The sequence below is a fragment of the Macaca mulatta genome, chromosome 7, assembly GCF_049350105.2.
Source record: "Macaca mulatta isolate MMU2019108-1 chromosome 7, T2T-MMU8v2.0, whole genome shotgun sequence".
Classification (NCBI taxonomy): domain Eukaryota; kingdom Metazoa; phylum Chordata; class Mammalia; order Primates; family Cercopithecidae; genus Macaca; species Macaca mulatta.
Genome location: NC_133412.1, coordinates 71,242,807 through 71,262,063, shown reverse-complemented (window position 1 = coordinate 71,262,063; position 19,257 = coordinate 71,242,807).

The window sequence follows — 19,257 nt, the reverse complement described above, 5'->3', positions numbered from 1 at the left end:
TTATAGGGCCAAAGGAAATATCCTCCGATAACAAAGAGAAAGAAGCTTTCTGAGAAACTTCTTTGTGTTCTGTGAAATCATCTCAAAGAGTTAAAGCTTTCCCCTCGAGAAGCCTTTCGCTAAGACAGTTCTTGTGGAATTGGCAAAGTGATATTTGGAAGCCCATAGAGGGCTATGGTGAAAAGGGAAATATTCTCAGATGAAATCTGGAAAGAAGCTTTCTAAGAAACTGCTCTGTGATGTGTGATTTCCACTCACAGAGTTACATCGGTATTTCGTGGATCTATTTGCTAGCCTTATTTCTGTGCAATCTGAAAACAGATATTTCGGATGCCTTTGAAGACTATAGGGCCAAAGGAAATATCCTCCATTAACAAAGAGAAAGAAGCTTTCTGAGAATCTTCTTGTGTTCTGTGAAATCATCTCACAGAGTTACAGCTTTCCCCTCAAGAAGCCATTCGATAAGACAGTTCTTGTGGAATTGGCAAAGTGATATTTGGAAGCCGATAGAGGGCTATGGTGAAAAAGGAAATATCCTCAGATGAAATCTGGATAGAAGCTTTCTGAGAAACTGCTTAGTGTTCTGTTAATTCATCTCACAGAGTTACATCTGTATTTCGTGGATCTCTTTGCCATCGTTACTTCTGTGGAATCTGAGAACAGATATTTCCTTTCCCTTTGAAGACTATAGGGCCAAAGGAAATATTCTCCGATAACAAAGAGAAAGAAGCTTTCTGATAAACTTCTTTGTGTTCTGTGAAATCATCTCACAGAGTTACAGCTTTCCCCTCAAGAAGCCTTTCGCTAAGACAGTTCTTGTGGAATTGGCAAAGTGATATTTGGAAGCCCATAGAGGGCTATGGGGAAAAAGAAATATCCTCACATGAAATCTGGAAAGAAGTTTTCTGAGAAACTGCTCTGTGATGTGTGACTTCCACTCACAGAGTTACATCTGTATTTCGTGGATCTCATTGCTAGCCTTATTTCTGTGGAATCTGAGAACAGATATTTCGTATCCCTTTGAAGACTATAGGGCCAAAGGAAATATCCTCCATTAACAAAGAGAAAGAAGCTTTCTGAGAATCTTCTTGTGTTCTGTGAAATCATCTCACAGAGTTACAGCTTTCCCCTCAAGAAGCCTTTCGATAAGACAGTTCTTGTGGAATTGGCAAAGTGATATTCGGAAGCCCATAGAGGGCTATGGTGAATAAGGAAATATCCTAGAACAAATCTGGATGGAAGCTTTCTGAGAAACTGCTTAGTGTTCTGTTAATTCATCTCACAGAGTTACATCTGTATTTCGTGGATCTCTTTGCTAGCCTTATTTCTGTGGAAACTGAGAAGTGATATTTCGGATCCCTTTCAAGACTATAGGGCCAAAGGAAATATCCTCCGATAACAAAGAGAAAGAAGTTTTCTGAGAAACTTCTTTGTGTTCTGTGAAATCATCTCACAGAGTTACACCTTTCCCCTCAAGAATCCCTTCGCTAATACAGTTCTTGTGGAATTGGCCAAGTGATATTTGGAATCCCATAGAGGGCTATGGTGAAAAAGGAAATATCCTCAGATGAAAACTGGAAAGAAGCTTTCTGAGAAGCTGCTCTGTGACATGTGACTTCCACTCAGAGAGTTACATCTGTATTTCGTGGATCTCTTTGCTAGCCTTAATTCTGTGGAATCTGAGAACAGATATTTCCGATCCCTTTGAAGACTATAGGGCCAAAGGAAATATCCTCCGATAACAAAGAGAAAGAAGTTCTCTGAAAAACTCCTTTGTGTTCTTTGAAATCATCTCACAGAGTTACAGCTTTCCCCTCAGGAAGCCTTTCGCTAAACAGTTCTTGTGGAATTGGGAAAGTGATATTTGGAAGCCCATAGAGGGCTATGGTGAAAAAGGAAATATTCTCAGATGAAATCTGGAAAGAAGCTTTCTGAGAAACTGCTTAGTGTTCTGTTAATTCATCTCACAGAGTTACATCTGTATTTCGTGGATCTCTTTGCTAGCCTTATTTCTGTGGAATCTGAGAACAGTTATTTCCGATCCCTTTGAAGACTGTAGGGCCAAAGGGAATATCCTCCGATAACAAAGAGAAAGAAGCATTCTGAGAAACTTCTTTGTGTTCTGTGAAATCCTCTCACAGAGTTACAGCTTTCCCCTCAAGAAGCCTTTCGCTAAGACAGTTCTTGTGGAATTGGCAAAGTGATATTTGGAAGCCCATAGAGGGCGATGGTGAAAAAGGAAATATCTTCATATGAAATCTGGAAAGAAGCTTTCTGAGAAACTGCTCTGTGATATTTGACTTCCACTCAGAGAGTTACATCTGTATTTCGTGGATCTCTTTGCTACCCTTATTTCTGTGGAATCTGAGAAGAGATATTTCGGATCCCTTTGAAGACTATAGGGCCAAAGGATATATCCTCCGATAACTAAGAGAAAGAAGATTTCTGAGAAACTTCTTTGGGTTCTGTGAAATCATCTCACAGAGTTACAGCTTTCCCCTCAAGAAGCCTTTCGCTAAGACAGTTCTTGTGGAATTGGCAAAGTGACATTTGGAAGCCCACAGAGGGCGATGGTGAAAAAGGAAATATCTTCAGATGAAATCTGGAAAGAAGATTTCTGAGAAACTGCTCTGTGATATGTGACTTCCACTCACAGAGTTACATCTGTATGTCGTGGATCTCTTTTCTACCCTTATTTCTGTGGAATCTGAGACAGATATTTCGGATCCCTTGAAAACTATAGGGACAAAGGAAATATCCGCCGATAACAAAGAGAAAGAAGGTTTCTGAGAAACATCTTTGTGTTCTGCGAAATCATCTCACAGAGTTACAGCTTTCCCCTCAAGAAGCCTTTCGCTAAGACAGTTCTTGTGGAATTGGCAAAGTGATATTTGGAAGCCCATAGAGGGCTATGGTGAAAAAGGAAATATCCTCAGATGAAATCTGGAAAGAAGCTTTCTGAGAAACTGCTGAGTGTTCTGTTAATTCATCTCACAGAGTTATATCTGTATTTCGTGGATCTCTTTGCTAGCCTTATTTCTGTGGAATCTGAGAACAGATATTTCGGATCCCTTTGAAAACTATAGGGCCAAAGGAAATATCCTCCGATAACAAAGAGAAAGAAGCTTTCTGAGAAACTTCTTTGTGTTCTGTGAAATCATCTCACAGAGTTACAGCTTTCCTCTCAAGAAACCTCTCGCTAAGACAGTTCTTGTGGAATTGGCAAAGTAATATTTGGAAGCCCATAGAGGGCTATGGTGAAAAAGGAAATATCCTCAGATGAAATCTGGAAAGAAGCTTTCTGATAAACTGCTCTGTGATTTGTGACTTCCACTCACAAAGTTACATCTGTATCTCGTGGATCTCTTTGCTAGCCTTATTTCTGTGGAATCTTAGAACAGATATTTCGGATCCCTTTGAAAACTATAGGGCCAAAGGAAATATCCTCCGATAACAAAGAGAAAGAAGCTTTCTGAGAAACTTCTTTGTGTTCTGTGAAATCATCTCACAGAGTTACAGCTTTCGCCTCAGGAAGCCTTTCGCTAAGACAGTTCTTGTGGAATTGGCAAAGTGTATTTGGAAGCCCATAGAGGGCTATGATGAAAAAGGAAATATCCTCAGACGAAATCTGGAAAAAAGCTTTCTGAGAAACTGCTTAGTGTTCTGTTAATTCATCTCACAGAGTTACATCTCTCTTTCGTGGATCTCTTTGCTTGCCTTCTTTCTGTGGAATCTGAGAACAGATATTTCGGATCCCTTTGAAGACTATAGGGCCAAAGGAAATATCCTCCGATAACAAAGAGAAAGAAGCTTTCTGAGAAACTTCTTTGTTGTCTGTGAAATCAGCTCACCGAGTTACAGCTTTCCCCTCAAGAAGCCTTTCGCTAAGACAGTTCTTGTGGAATTGGCAAAGTGATATTTGGAAGCCCATAGAGGGCTATGGTGAAAAAGGAAATATCCACAGATGAAATCTGGAAAGAAGCTTTCTGAGAAACTGCTGAGTGTTCTGTTAATTCATCTCACAGAGTTACATCTGTATTTCGTGGATCTCTTTGCTAGCCTTATTTCTGTGGAATCTGAGAACAGATATTGCGGATCCCTTTGAAGACTATAGGGACAAAGGGAATATCCTCCGATAACAAAGAGAAAGAAGCTTTCTGAGAAACTTCTTTGTGTTCTGTGAAATCATCTCACAGAGTTACAGCTTTCCCCTCAAGAAGCCTTTCGCTAAGACAGTTCTTGTGGAATTGGCAAAGTGATATTCGGAAGCCCATAGAGGGCTACGGTGATAAAGGAAATATCCTCAGATGAAATCTGGAAAGAAGGTTTCTGAGAAACTGCTTAGTGTTCTGTTAGTTCATCTCACAGAGTTACATCTGTATTTCGTGGATCTCTTTGCTAGCCTTATTTCTGTGGAATCTGAGAACAGATATTTCGGATCCCTTTGAAGACTGTAGGGCCAAAGGAAATATCCTCCGATAACAAAGAGAAAGAAGCTTTCTGAGAAACTTCTTAGTGTTCTGTGAAATCATCTCACAGAGTTACAGCTTTCCCCACAAGAAGCCTCTCGCTAAGACAGTTCTTGTGGAATAGGCAAAGTGATATTTGGAAGCCCACAGAGGGCTATGGTGGAAAAGGAAATATCCTCAGATGAAATATGGAAAGAAGCTTTCTGAGAAACCGCTCTGTGATATGTGACTTCCATTCACAGAGTTATATCTGTATTTCGTGGATCTCTTTGCTAGCCTTATTTCTGTGGAATCTGAGAACAGATATTTCGGATCCCTTTGAAGACTATAGGGCCAAAGGAAATATCCTCCGATAACAAAGAGAAAGAAGCTTTCTGAGAAACTTCTTTGTGTTCTGTGAAATCATCTCACAGAGTTAAAGCTTTCCTCTCAAGAAGCCTCTCGCTAAGACAGTTCTTGTGGAATTGGCAAAGTAATATTTGGAAGCCCATAGAGGGCTATGGTGAAAAAGGAAATATCCTCAGATGAAATCTGGAAAGAAGCTTTCTGAGAAACTGCTCTGTGATTTGTGACTTCCACTCACAGAGTTACATCTGTATTTCGTGGGTCTCTTTGCTACCCTTATTTCTGTGGAATCTGAGAACAGATATTTCGGATCCCTTTGAAGACTATAGGGCCAAAGGATATATCCTCCGATAACTAAGAGAAAGAAGATTTCTGAGAAACTTCTTTGGGTTCTGTGAAATCATCTCACAGAGTTACAGCTTTCCCCTCAAGAAGCCTTTCGCTAAGACAGTTCTTGTGGAATTGGCAAAGTGACATTTGGAAGCCCACAGAGGGCGATGGTGAAAAAGGAAATATCTTCAGATGAAATCTGGAAAGAAGATTTCTGAGAAACTGCTCTGTGATATGTGACTTCCACTCACAGAGTTACATCTGTATGTCGTGGATCTCTTTTCTACCCTTATTTCTGTGGAATCTGAGAACAGATATTTCGGATCCCATTGAAAACTATAGGGCCAAAGGAAATATCCGCCGATAACAAAGAGAAAGAAGGTTTCTGAGAAACATCTTTGTGTTCTGTGAAATCATCTCACAGAGTTACAGCTTTCCCCTCAAGAAGCCTTTCGCTAAGACAGTTCTTGTGGAATTGGCAAAGTGATATTTGGAAGCCCATAGAGGGCTATGGTGAAAAAGGAAATATCCTCAGATGAAATCTGGAAAGAAGCTTTCTGAGAAACTGCTGAGTGTTCTGTTAATTCATCTCACAGAGTTATATCTGTATTTCGTGGATCTCTTTGCTAGCCTTATTTCTGTGGAATCTGAGAACAGATATTTCGGATCCCTTTGAAAACTACAGGGCCAAAGGAAATATCCTCCGATAACAAAGAGAAAGAAGCTTTCTGAGAAACTTCTTTGTGTTCTGTGAAATCATCTCACAGAGTTACAGCTTTCCTCTCAAGAAACCTCTCGCTAAGACAGTTCTTGTGGAATTGGCAAAGTAATATTTGGAAGCCCATAGAGGGCTATGGTGAAAAAGGAAATATCCTCAGATGAAATCTGGAAAGAAGCTATCTGATAAACTGCTCTGTGATTTGTGACTTCCACTCACAAAGTTACATCTGTATCTCGTGGATCTCTTTGCTAGCCTTATTTCTGTGGAATCTTAGAACAGATATTTCGGATCCCTTTGAAGACTATAGGGCCAAAGGAAATATCCTCCGATAACAAAGAGAAAGAAGCTTTCTGAGAAACTTCTTTGTGTTCTGTGAAATCATCTCACAGAGTTACAGCTTTCGCCTCAGGAAGCCTTTCGCTAAGACAGTTCTTGTGGAATTGGCAAAGTGATATTTGGAAGCCCATAGAGGGCTATGATGAAAAAGGAAATATCCTCAGACGAAATCTGGAAAAAAGCTTTCTGAGAAACTGCTTAGTGTTCTGTTAATTCATCTCACAGAGTTACATCTGCATTTCGTGGATCTCTTTGCTAGCCTTATTTCTGTGGAATCTGAGAACAGATATTGCGGATCCCTTTGAAGACTATAGGGACAAAGGGAATATCCTCCGATAACAAAGAGAAAGAAGCTTTCTGAGAAACTTCTTTGTGTTCTGTGAAATCATCTCACAGAGTTACAGCTTTCCCCTCAAGAAGCCTTTCGCTAAGACAGTTCTTGTGGAATTGGCAAAGTGATATTCGGAAGCCCATAGAGGGCTACGGTGAAAAAGGAAATATCCTCAGATAAAATCTGGAAAGAAGGTTTCTGAGAAACTGCTTAGTGTTCTGTTAGTTCATCTCACAGAGTTACATCTGTATTTCGTGGATCTCTTTGCTAGCCTTATTTCTGTGGAATCTGAGAACAGATATTTCGGATCCCTTTGAAGACTATAGGGCCAAAGGAAATATCCTCCTATAACAAAGAGAAAGAAGCTTTCTGAGAAACTTCTTTGTGTTCTGTGAAATCATCTCACAGAGTTACAGCTTTCCTCTCAAGAAGCCTCTCGCTAAGACAGTTCTTGTGGAATTGGCAAAGTAATATTTGGAAGCCCATAGAGGGCTATGGTGAAAAAGGAAATATCCTCAGATGAAATCTGGAAAGAAGCTTTCTGAGAAACTGCTCTGTGATTTGTGACTTCCACTCACAGAGTTACATCTGTATTTCGTGGATGTATTTGCTAGCCTTATTTCTGTGGAATCTGAGATCAGATATTTCGGATCCCTTTGAAGACTATAGGGCCAAAGGAAATATCCTCCGATAACAAAGAGAAAGAAGATTTCTGAGAAACTTCTTTGTGTTCTGTGAAATCATCTCACAGAGTTACAGCTTTTCCCTCAAGAAGCCTTTCGCTAAGACAGTTCTTTTGGAATTGGCAAAGTGATATTTGGAAGCCCCTAGAGGGCTATGGTGAAAAAGGAAATATCCTCAGATGAAATCTGGAAAGAAGCTTTTTGAGAAACTGCTGAGTGTTCTGTTAATTCATCTCACAGAGTTACATCTGTATTTCGTTTATCTCTTTGCTAGCCTTATTTCTGTGAAATCTGAGAACAGATATTTCAGATCGATTTGAAGACTATAGGGCCAAAGGAAATATCCTCCGATAACAAAGAGAAAGAAGCTCTCTGAGAAACTTCTTTGTGTTCTGTGAAATCATCTCAAAGAGTTACATGTTTCCCCCCAAGAAGCCTCTGGCTAAGACAGTTCTTGTAGAATTGGCAAAGTGATATTTGGAAGACCATAGAGGGCTATGGTGAAAAAGGAAATATCCTCAGATGAAATCTGGAAAGAAGCTTTCTGAGAAACTGCTCTGTGATGTGTGATTTCCACTCACAGAGTTACATCTGTATTTCGTGGATCTCTTTGCTAGCCTTCTTTCTGTGGTATCTGAGAACAGATATTTCGGTGCCCTTTGGAGACTATAGGGCCAAAGGAAATATACTCCGATAACAAAGAGAAAGAAGCTTTTTGAGAAACTTCTTTGTGTTCTGTGAAATCATCTCACAGAGTTACAGCTTTCCCCACAAGAAGACTTTCGCTAAGACAGTTCTTGTGGAATTGGCAAAGTGATATTTGGAAGCCCTTAGAGGGCTATGGTGAAAAATTAAATATCCTAAGATGAAATCTGGAAAGAAGCTTTCTGAGAAACTGCTGAGTGTTCTGTTAATTCATCTCACAGAGTTACATCTGTATTTCGTGGATCTCTTTGCTATCCTTATTTCTGTGGAATCTGAGAAGAGATATTTCGGATCCCGTTGGAGACTATAGGGCCAAAGGAAATATCCTCCGATATCAAAGAGAAAGAAGCTTTTTGAGAAAGTTCTTTGTGTTCTGTGAAATCATCTCACAGAGTTACAGCTTTCCCCTCAGGAAGCCTTTCGCTAAGACAGTTCTTGTGGAATTGGCAAAGTGATATTTGGAAGCCCATAGAGGGCTATGGTGAAAAAGGAAATATTCTCAGATGAAATCTGGAAAGAAGCTTTCTGAGAAACGGCTTAGTGTTCTGTTAATTCATCTCACAGAGTTACATCTGTATTTCGTGGATCTCTTTGCTAGCCTTATTTCTGTGGAATCTGAGAACAGATATTTCGGATCCCTTTGAAGACTATAGCGACAAAGGAAATATCCTCCGATAACAAAGAGAAAGAAGCTTTCTGAGAAACTGCTCTGTGATGTGTGATTTCCACTCACAGAGTTACATATGTATTTCGTGGATCTCTTTGCTAGCCTTCTTTCTGTGGTATCTGAGAACAGATATTTCGGTTCCCTTTGGAGACTATAGGGCCAAAGGAAATATCCTCCGATAACAAAGAGAAAGAAGCTTTTTGAGAAACTTCTTTGTGTTCTGTGAAATCATCTCACAGAGTTACAGCTTTCCCCACAAGAAGCCTTTCGCTAAGACAGTTCTTGTGGAATTGGCAAAGTGATATTTGGAAGCCCATAGAGGGCTATGATGAAAACGGAAATATTCTCAGATGAAATCTGGAAGGAAGCTTTCTGAGAAACAGCTTAGTGTTCTGTTAATTAATCTCACAGAGTTATGTCTGTATTTCGTGGATCTCTTTGCTAGCCTTATTTCTGTGGAATCTGAGAACAGATATTTCGGATCCCTTTGGAGACTCTAGGGCCAAAGGAAATATCCTCCGATAACAAAGAGAAAGAAGCTTTCTGAGAAACTTCTTAGTGTTCTTTGAAATCATCTCACAGAGTTACAGCTTTCCCCTCAAGAAGCCTCTCGCTAAGACAGTTCTTGTGGAATTGGCAAAGTGATATTTGGAAGCCCATAGAGGGCTATGGTGAAAAAGGAAATATCCTCAGATGAAATCTGGAAAGAAGCTTTCTGAGAAACCGCTCTGTGATATGTGACTTCCATTCACAGAGTTATATCTGTATTTCGTGGATCTCTTTCTAGGCCTTATTTCTCTGCAATCTGAGAACAGATATTTCAGATCCCTTTGAAGACTATAGGGCCAAAGAAATATCCTCCGATAACAAAGAGAAAGTAGCTTTCTGAGAAACTTCTTTGTGTTCTGCGAAATCATCTCACAGAGTTACAGCTTTCCTCTCAAGAAGCCTCTCGCTAAGACAGTTCTTGTGGAATTGGCAAAGTAATATTTGGAATCCCATAGAGGGCTATGGTGAAAAAGGAAATATCCTCAGATGAAATCTGGAAAGAAGCTTTCTGAGAAATTGCTCTGTGATTTGTGACTTCCACTCAGAGAGTTACATCTGTATTTCGTGGAACTCTTTGCTAGCCTTATTTCTGTGGAATCTGAGAACAGATATTTCGGATCCCTTAGAAGACTATAGGGCCAAAGGAAATATCCTCCGATAACAAAGAGAAAGAAGTTCTCTGAAAAACTCCTTTGTGTTCTTTGAAATCATCTCAGAGAGTTACAGCTTTCCCCTCAAGAAGCCTTTCGTTAAGACAGTTCTTGTGGAATTGGCAAAGTGATATTTGGAAGCCCATAGAGGGCTATGGTGAAAAAGGAAATATTCTCAGATGAAATCTGGAAAGAAGATTTCTGAGAAACTGCTTAGTGTTCTGTTAATTCATCTCACAGAGTTACATCTGTATTTCGTGGATCTCTTTGCTAGCCTTATTTCTGTGGAATCTGAGAACAGATATTTCGGATCCCTTTGAAGACTATTTGGCCAAAGGAAATATCCTGCGATAACAAAGAGAAAGAAGCTTTCTGAGAAACTTCTTAGAGTTCTGTGAAATCATCTCACAGAGTTACAGCTTTCCCCTATAGAAGCCTTTCGCTAAGACAGTTCTTGTGGATTTGGCAAAGTGATATTCGGAAGCCCATAGAGGGCTATGGTGAAAAAGGAAATATCCTTAGATGAAATCTGGAAAGAAGCTTTCTGAGAAACTGCTGAGTGTTCTGTTAATTCATCTCACAGAGTTACATCTGTATTTCGTGGATCTCTTTGCTATCCTTATTTCTGTGGAATCTGGGAACAGATATTTCGGATCCCTTTGAAGACTATAGGGGCAAAAGAAATATCCTCCGATAACAAAGAGAAGGAAGCTTTCTGAGAAATTTCTTTGTGTTCTGGGAAATAATTACACAGAGTTACAGCTTTCCCCTCAAGAAGCCTTTCGTTAAGACAGTTCTTGTGGAATTGGCAAAGTGATATTTGGAAGCCCATAGAGGGCTATGGTGAAAAAGGAAATATCCTCAGATGAAATCTGGAAAGAAGCTTTCTGAGAAACTGCTTAGTGTTCTCTTAATTCATCTCACAGAGTTACATCTGTATTTCATGGATCTCTTTGCTAGCCTTACTTCTGTGGAATCTGAGAACAGATATTTCGGATCCCGTTGGAGACTATAGGGCCAAAGGAAATATCCTCCGATAACAAAGAGAAAGAAGCTTTTTGAGAAACTTCTTTGTGTTCTGTGAAATCATCTCACAGAGTTACAGCTTTCCCCTCAGGAAGCCTTTCGCTAAGACAGTTCTTGTGGAATTGGCAAAGTGATATTTGGAAGCCCATAGAGGGCTATGGTGAAAAAGGAAATATTCTCAGATGAAATCTGGAAAGAAGCTTTCTGAGAAACTGCTTAGTGTTCTGTTAATTCATCTCACAGAGTTACATCTGTATATCGTGGATCTCTTTGCTAGCCTTATTTCTGTGGAATCTGAGAACAGCTATTTCGGATCCCTTTGAAGACTGTAGGTCCAAAGGGAATATCCTCCGATAACAAAGAGAAAGAAGCATTCTGAGAAACTTCTTTGTGTTCTGTGAAATCATCTCACAGAGTTACAGCTTTCCCCTCAAGAAGCCTTTCGCTAAGACAGTTCTTGTGGAATTGGCAAAGTGATATTTGGAAGCCCTTAGAGGGCGATGGTGAAAAAGGAAATATCTTCATATGAAATCTGGAAAGAAGCTTTCTGAGAAACTGCTCTGTGATATTTGACTTCCACTCACAGAGTTCCATCTGTATTTCGTGCATCTCTTTGCTAGCCTTATTTCTGTGGAATCTGAGAACAGATATTTCGCATCCCTATGAAGACTACAGTGCCAAAGGATATATCCTCCGATAACAAAGAGAAAGAAGCTTTCTGAGAAACTTCTTTGTGTTCTGTGAAATCATCTCACAGAGTTACAGCTTTCCCCTCAAGAAGCCTTTCGCTAAGACAGTTCTTGTGGAATTGGCAAAGTGACATTTGGAAGCCCATAGAGGGCGATGGTGAAAAAGGAAATATCTTCAGATGAAATCTGGAAAGAAGATTTCTGAGAAACTGCTCTGTGATATGTGACTTCCACTCACAGAGTTACATCGGTATGTCGTAGATGTCTTTTCTACCCTTATTTCTGTGGAATCTGAGAACAGATATTTCGGATCCCTTTGAAAACTATAGGGCCAAAGGAAATATCCGCCGATAACAAAGAGAAAGAAGCTTTCTGAGAAACTTCTTTGTGTTCTGTGAAATCTTCTCACAGAGTTACAGCTTTCTCCTCAAGAAGCGTTTCGCTAAGACAGTTCTTGTGGAATTGGCAAAGTGATATTTGGAAGCCCATAGAGGGCTATGGAGAAAAAGGAAATATCCTCAGATGAAATCGGGAAAGAAGCTTTCTGAGAAACTGCTGAGTGTTCTGCTAATTCATCTCACAGAGTTACATCTGTGTGGATCTCTTTGCTAGCCTTATTTCTGTGGAATCTGAGAAGAGATATTTCGGATCCTTTTGAAGACAAAGCTTTCTGAGAAATTGCTCTGTGATATGTGACTTCCACTCACCGAGTTACATCTGTATTTCGTGGATCTCTTTGCTAGCCTTAATTCTGTGGAAGTGAGAACACATATTTCGGATCCCTTTGAAAACTATAGGGCCAAAGGAAATATCCTCCGATAACAAAGAGAAAGAAGTTTTCTGAGAAACTTCTTTGTGTTCTTTGAAATCACATCACAGAGATACAGCTTTCCCATCAAGAAGCCTTTCGCTAAGACAGTTCTTGTGGAATTGGCAAAGCGATATTTGGAAGCCCATAGAGGACTATGGTGAAAAAGGAAATATTCTCAGATGAAATCTGGAAAGAAGCTTTCTGAGAAACTGCTTTGTGTTCTGTTAATTCATCCACAGAGTTACATCTGTATTTCGTGGATCTCTTTGCTAGCCTTATTTCTGTGGAATCTGAGAACAGATATTTCGGATCCCTTTGAAGACGATTTTGCCAAAGGAAATATCCTCCGATAACAAAGAGAAAGAAGCTTTCTGAGAAACTTCTTTGTGTTCTGTGAAATCATCTCACAGAGTTACAGCTTTCCCCTCAAGAAGCCTTTCGCTAAGACAGTTCTTGTGGAATTGGCAAAGTGATATTCGGAAGCCCATAGAGGGCTAAGGTGAAAAAAGAAATATCCTCAGATGAAATCTGGATAGAAGCTTTCTGAGAAACTGCTGATTGTTCTGTTAATTCCTCTCACAGAGTTACATCTGTATTTCGTGGATCTCTTTGCTAGCCTTATTTCTGTGAAATCTGAGTACTGATATTTCGGATACCTTTGAAGACTATAGGGCCAAAAGAAATAACCTCCGATAAGAAAGAGAAAGAAGCTTTCTGAGAAACTTCTTTGTGTTCTGTGAAATCATCTCACAGAGTTACAGCTTTCTCCTCAAGAAGCCTTTCGCTAAGACAGTTCTTGTGGAATTGGCAAAGTGATATTTGGAAGCCCATAGAGGGCTATGGTGAAAAAGGAAATATCCTCAGATGAAATCTGAAAAGAAGCTTTCTGAGAAACTGCTGAGTGTTCTGTGAATTCATCTCTCAGATTTACATCTGTATTTCGTGGATCTCTTTGCTAGCCTTATTTCTATGGAATCTGATAACAGATATTTCGGATCCCTTGGAGACTATAGGGCCAAAGGAAAATCCTCCGATAACAAAGAGAAAGAAGATTTCTGAGAAACTTCTTTGTGTTCTGTGAAATCATCTCACAGAGTTACAGCTTTCCCCTCAAGAAGCCTCTCGCTAAGACAGTTCTTGTGGAATTGGCCAAGTGATATTTGGAAGCCCATGGAGGGCTACGGTGAAAAAGGAAATATCCTCAGATGAAATCTGGAAAGAAGCTTTCTGAGAAACTGCTGAATGTTCTGTTAATTCATCTCACAGAGTTACATCTGTATTTCGTGGATCTCTTTGCTAGCCTTATTTCTGTGGAACTCAGAACATATATTTCGGATGCCTTTGACGACTATAGGGCCATGGAAATATCCTCCGATAACAAAGAGAAAGAAGTTTTCTGAGAAACTTCTTTGTATTCTTTGAAATCATCTCAAAGAGTTACAGCTTTCCCCTCAAGAAGCCTCTCGCTAAGACACTTCTTGTGGAATTGGCAAAGTGATATTCGGAAGCCCATAGAGGGCTACGGTGAAAAAGGAAATATCCTCAGATGAAATCTGGATAGAAGCTTTCTGAGAAACTGCTGAGTGTTCTGTTAATTCATATCTCAGAGTTACTTCTGTATTTCGTTTATCTCTTTGCTAGCCTTATTTCTGTGGAATCTGAGTACTGATATTTCGGATCCCTTTGAAGACTATAGGGCCCAAAGAAATATCCTCCGATAAGAAGGAGAAAGAAGCTTTCTGAGAAACTACTTTGTGTTCTGTGAAATCATCTCACAGAGTTACAGCTTTCCCCTCAAGAAGCCTTTCGCGAAGACAGTTCTTGTGGAATTGGAAAGGTGATATTTGGAAGCCCACAGAGGGCTATGGTGAAAAAGGAAATATCCTCAGATGAAATCTGAAAAGAAGCTTTCTGAGAAACTGCTGAGGGTTCTGTGAATTCATCTCTCAGAGTTACATCTGCATTTCGTGGATCTCTTTGCACGCCTTATTTCTGTGGAATCTGAGAACAGATATTTCGGATCCCTTTGGAGACTATAGGGCCAAAGGAAAATCCTCCGATAACAAAGAGAAAGAAGCTTTCTGAGAAACTTCTTTGTGTTCTGTGAAATCATCTCACAGAGTTACAGCTTTCCCCTCAAGAAGTCTCTCGCGAAGACAGTTCTTGTGGAATTGGCAAAGTGATATTTGGAAGCCCATAGAGGGCTATGGTGAAAAAGGAAATATCCTCAGATGAAATCTGGAAAGAAGCTATCTGAGAAACTGCTCAGTGTTCTGTTAATTCATCTCACAGAGTAACATCTGTATTTCGTGGATCTCTTTGCTAGCCTTATTTCTGTGGAATGTGAGAACAGATATTTCGGATCCCTTTGAAGACTATAGGGCCAAAGGAAATATCCTACGATAACAAAGAGAAAGAAGCTTTCTGAGAAACTTCTTTGTGTTCTGTGAAATCATCTCACAGAGTTACAGCTTTCCCCTCAAGAAGCCTCTCGCTAAGACAGTTCTTGTGGAATTCGCAAAGTGATATTTGGAAGACCATAGTGGGCTATGGTGAAAATGGAAATATCTTCAGATGAAATCTGAAAAGAAGCTTTCTGAGAAACTGCTGAGTGTTCTGTGAATTCATCTCTCAGAGTTACATCTGTATTTCGTGGACCTCTTTGCTAGCCTTATTTCTGTGGAATCTGAGAACAGATATTTCGGATCCCGTTGGAGACTGTTGGGCCAAAGGAAATATCCTCCGATAACAAAGAGAAAGAAGTTTTCTGAGAAACTTCTTTGTGTTCTGTGAAATCATCTCACAGAGTTACAGCTTTCCCCTCAAGAAGCCTTTCGCTAAGACAGTTTTTGTGGAATTGGCAAAGTGATATTTGGAAGCACATAGAGGGCGATGGTGAAAAAGGAAATATCTTCATATGAAATCTGGAAAGAAGCTTTCTGAGAAACTGCTATGTGATATGTGACTTCCACTCACAGAGTTACATCTGTATTTCGTGGATCACATTGCTAGCCTTATTTCTGTGGTATCTGAGAACAGATATTTCGGATCTCTTTGAAAACTATAGGGCCAAAGCAAATATCCAGCGACAAAAAAGAGATAGAAGGTTTCTGAGAAAAATCTTTTTGTTCTGTGAAATCATCTCACAGAGTTACAGCTTTCCCCTCAAGAAGCTTTTCGCTAAGACAGTTCTTGTGGAATTGGCAAAGTGATATTTGGAAGCCCTTAGAGGGCTATGGTGAAAAAGGAAATATCCTCAGATGAAATCTGGAAAGAAGCTTTCTGAGAAACTGCTCTGTGATATGTGACTTCCACTCACAGAGTTACATCTGTATTTCGTGGATCTCTTTGCTAGCCTTATTTCTGTGGAACTGAGAACAGATATTTCGGATCCCTTTGAAAACTATAGGGCCAAAGGAAATATCCTCCGATAACAAAGAGAAAGAAGTTTTCTGAGAAACTTTTTTGTGTTGTTTGTAATCACATCACAGAGATACAGCTTTCCCCTCAAGAAGACTTTCGCTAAGACAGTTCTTGTGGAATTGGCAAAGTGATATTTGGAAGTCCAAAGAGGGCTATGTTGAAAAAGGAAATATTCTCAGATGAATTCTGGAAAGAAGCTTTCTGAGAAACTGCTTAGTGTTCTGTTAATTCATCTCACAGAGTTACATCTGTATTTCGTGGATCTCTTTGCTAGCCTTATTTCTGTGGAATCTGAGAACAGATATTTCGGATCCCTTTGAAGACTATAGGGCCAAAGGAAATGTCCTCCGATAACAATGGGAAAGAAGCTTTCTGAGAAACTTCTTTGTGTTCTGTGAAATCATCCCACAGAGTTACAGATTTCCCCTCAAGAAGCCTCTCGCTAAGACAGTTCTTGTGGAATTGGCAAAGTGATATTTGGAAGCCCATAGAGGGCTACGGTGAAAAAGGAAATATCCTCAGATGAAATCTGAAAAGAAGCTTTCTGAGAAACTTCTGAGTGTTCTGTGAATTAATCTTTCAGAGTTACATCCGCATTTCGTGGATCTCTTTGCTAGCCTTATTTCTGTGGAATCTGAGAACAGATATTTCGCATCCCTTTGAAGACGATAGGCTCAAAAGAAATATCCTCCGATAACAAAGAGAAAGAAGCTTTCTGAGAAACTTCTTTGTATTCTGTGAAATCATCACACAGATTTACAGCTTTCCCGTCAAGAAGCCTTTCGCTAAGACAGTTCTTGTGGAATTGGCAAAGTAATATTTGGAAGCCCATAGAGGGCTATGGTGAAAAAGGAAATACCTCAGATGAAATCTGGAAAGAAGCTTTCTGAGAAACTGCTTAGTGTTATGTTAATTCATCTCACAGAGTTACATCTGTATTTCGTGTATCTCTTTGCTAGCCTTACTTCTGTGGAATCTGACAACAGATATTTCGGATCCCTTTGGAGTCTATAAGGCCAAAGGAAATATCCTCTGATAACAATGAGAAAGAAGCTTTTTGAGAAACTTCTTTGTGTTCTGTGAAATCATCTCACAGAGTTACAGCTTTCCCCTCAAGAAGCTTTTCGCTAAGACACTTCTTGTGGAATTGGCAAAGTGATATTTGGGAGCCCTTCGAGGGCTGTGGTGAAAAAGGAAATATCCTCAGATGAAATCTGGAACGAAGTTTTCTGAGAAAATAATGAGTGTTCTGTTTATTCTTCTCACAGAGTTACATCTGTATTTCGTGGATCTCTTTGCTAGCCTTATTTCTGTGGAATCTGAGAACAGATAATCGGATCCCTTTGAAGACTATAGGGCCAAAGGAAATATCCTCCGATAACAAAGAGAAAGAAGCGTTCTGAGAAACTTCTTTGTGTTCTGTGAAATCATCTCACAGAGTTACAGCTTTCCCTTCAAGAAGCCTCTCGTTAAGACAGTTCTTGTGGAATTGGCAAAGTGATATTTGGAAGCCCATAGAGGGATATGGTGAAAAAGGAAATATCCTCAGACGAAATCTGGTAAGAAGCCTTCTGAGAAACTGCTCTGTGATATGTGACTTCAACTCACCGAGTTACATCTGTATTTCGTGGATCTCTTTGCTAGACTTATTTCTGTGGAACTGAGAACAGATATTTCGGATCCCTTTGAAAACTATAGGGCCAAAGGAAATATCCTCCGATAACAAAGAGAAAGAAGTTTTCCGAAAAACTTCCTTGTGTTCTTTGAAATCACATCACAGAGATACAGCTTTCTCCTCAAGAAGACTTTCGCTAAGAGAGTTCTTGTGGAATTGGCAAAGTGATATTTGGAAGCCCATAGACGGCTATGTTGAAAAAGGAAATATTCTCAGATGAAATCTGGAAAGAAGCTTTCTGAGAAACTGCTTAGTGTTCTGTTAATTCATCTCTCAGAGTTACATGTGTATTTTGTGGATCTCTTTGCTAGCCTTATTTCTGTGGAATCTGAGAACAGATATTTCGGATCCCTTTGAAGACTATAGGGTCAAAGGAAATATCCTCCGATAAAAAAGGGAAAGAAACTTTCAGAGAAACTTCTTTGTGTTCAGTGAAATCATCCCACAGAGTTACAGCTTTCCCCTCAAGAAACCTCTAGCTATGACAGTTCTTGTGGAATTGGCAAAGTGATATTTGGAAGCCCTTAGAGGGCTATGGTGAAAAAGGAAATATCCTCAGATGAGATCTGAAAAGAAGCTTTATGAGAAACTGCTGAGTGTTCTGTGAATTCATCTCTCAGAGTTACATCTGTATTTCGTGGATCTCTTTGCTAGCTTTATTTTTGTGCAATCTGAGAACAGATATTTCGGATCCCGTTGGAGACTCCTGGGCCAAAGGAAATATCCTCCGATAACAAAGAGAAAGAAGCTTTCTGAGAAACTTCCTTGTGTTCTGTGAAATCATCCCACAGAGTTACAGCTTTCCCCTCAGGAAGCCTTTCGCTAAGACAGTTCTTGTGGAATTGGCAAAGTGATATTTGGAATCCCATAGAGGGCTATGGTGAAAAGGGAAATATCCTCAGATGAAATCTGGAAAGAAGCTTTCTGAGAAACTGCTGAGTGCTCTGTTAATTCATCTCACAGAGTTACATCTGTATTTCGTGGATCTCTTTGCTATCCTTATTTCTGTGGAATCTGGGAACAGATATTTCGGATCCCTTTGAAAACTATAGGGCCAAAGGAAATATCCTCCGATAACAAACAGAAAGAAATTTTCTGAGAAACTTCTTTGTGTTCTTTGAAATCACATCACAGAGATACAGCTTTCCCCTCAAGAAGACTTTCGCTAAGACAGTTCTTGTGGAATTGGCAAAGTGATATTTGGAAGCCCATAGAGGGCTACGGTGAAAAAGGAAATATTCTCAGATGAAATCTGGAAAGAAGCTTTCTGAGAAACTGCTTAGTGTTCTGTTAATTCATCCACAGATTTACATCTGTATTTCGTGGATCTCTTTGCTAGCCTGATTTCTGTGGAATCTGAGAACAGAAATTTCGGATCCCTTTGAAGACGATTTTGCCAAAGGAAATATCCTCCGATAACAAAGACAAAGAAGCTTTCTGAGAAACTTCTTTGTGTTCTGTGAAATCATCTCACAGAGTTACAGCTTTCCCCTCAAGAAGCCTTTCGCTATGATAGTTCTTGTGGAATTGGCAAAGTGATATTCGGAAGCCCATAGAGGGCTACGGTGAAAAAAGAAATATCCTCAGATGAAATCTGGAAAGAAGCTTTCTGAGAAACTGCTGAGTGTTCTGTTAATTCCTCTCACAGAGTTACATCTGTATTTCGTGGATCTCTTTGCTAGCCTTATTTCTGTGGAATCTGAGTACTGATATTTCGGATACCTTTGAAGACTATAGGGCCAAAAGAAATATCCTCCGATAAGAAAGAGAAAGAAGCTTTCTGAGAAACTTCTTTGTGTTCTCTGAAATCATCTCACAGAGTTACAGCTTTCTCCTCAAGAAGCCTT